Source organism: Aplysia californica, unplaced genomic scaffold, assembly GCF_000002075.1.
Source record: "Aplysia californica isolate F4 #8 unplaced genomic scaffold, AplCal3.0 scaffold00509, whole genome shotgun sequence".
In the NCBI taxonomy this organism is placed as follows: Eukaryota; Metazoa; Mollusca; class Gastropoda; order Aplysiida; family Aplysiidae; genus Aplysia; species Aplysia californica.
This window is the reverse complement of record NW_004797779.1, coordinates 118,278-119,484: the sequence shown is the minus strand read 5'-3', so window position 1 is coordinate 119,484 and position 1,207 is coordinate 118,278. Positions and strand designations below refer to the sequence as shown.

Genomic DNA, 1,207 nt, shown 5'->3' with positions numbered 1-1,207 from the left:
AGAGAGGGAGAGAGAGGGAGAGAGGAAGAGGGAGAGGGAGAGAGAGAGAGAGAGAGAGAGAGAGAGAGAGAGAGAGAGAGAGATAATTGCTGGAAAACGTAAAACTTCCAAAAGTCAGGTTGCTGGGAATGTTATAGACCCGCACGCAGAGAGGTGATGTCATAGCATTTGCTTCATTGTGAGATTGAACTTTTGGGGAGTTTTAGTCAACTAAAAAAGAAAACTATACCGGACACTGTAACCTTGTAATCCATCTTCGTCCAATCAATGATCCATATCCATTCGCCAAACCCCTATGGTATAACCCTATAGTGCGGTTAAAAATTCGGGGCGCAACTTATTGTCAAATATCTCCTCAACTATCAAACATAGATTCTCCATCTATACAGTGACTTGTATCAATTTGCTTTAACAGATCAACATTTTTGTAAACACCTGTTAGCTGTATTCTAGAAAATTCCTTAATAAATACTAATAAAAAATACAAGTGGATGGTTTCTGCAGATTTTTTTAAGTTTACAGCTCGGACAATAATATAGCTTTTAAAAGCAAGTCTGTATTTGTTGTTCCTAATCGCAATAGTATGCTTATTGAACGTATGTTTAGGGAACCTTTAGTGCAAATAAATATTTTTTGTTAGAAATTTTGCCATTAAAAAATGTCATTGGCGAGCTGTGACGTAGGCCATATGCATGCAAAATGTGTGTGAGAAGCGGAACGTGATGTGAACAATCCCATTGTCTGCGAGATGGAGATTGAAAGTATTTCATACAAATTCATGAAGAAAAGTTCTTTTAATCGAGCCTCAATTAGGGGGGGATATGATTAAGTTAAGACAAATTGATACAATCTGCTGTGCAAAGTTTGGGTGACATTGATTACCACATTAAAGAGGTATATTCTATTTGAGGATAAGTGGCGTCGGTGGCCTAGTGGTTAGGCTCTCGGACTCGCAACCGTAAGGTCGTGGGTTCGAATCCCGTCAGGGGCCTGACGTTGTGTCCCTGTGAAAGGCACTTTACATGAATTTTCCTCACTTCACCCAGGTGGGAATGGGTACCCGGCTATAGACAGCGAAAGATCTTGTCAGTTTGTAAGTGTTAGAGCGCTTAAGCTTCACGGGAAGCTGAGAATGTTTCGGAGTGTTCTATGGTCTGCTGGGGTAATAATATAGTGTAAAGCGCGTAGAGCCTGCTGTTGAGCGGGT

At 40.7% G+C, this 1,207-nt stretch overlaps 1 protein-coding gene across 1 annotated transcript in view; it reads left to right on the top strand.

Annotated features, from left to right (window-relative positions):
• The window catches only part of LOC101860764 (high affinity cAMP-specific and IBMX-insensitive 3',5'-cyclic phosphodiesterase 8B), a gene marked incomplete at its 5' end in the record, with an annotated part of 121,319 nt that overhangs the window by 101,642 nt on the left and 18,470 nt on the right, over positions 1-1,207 (top strand).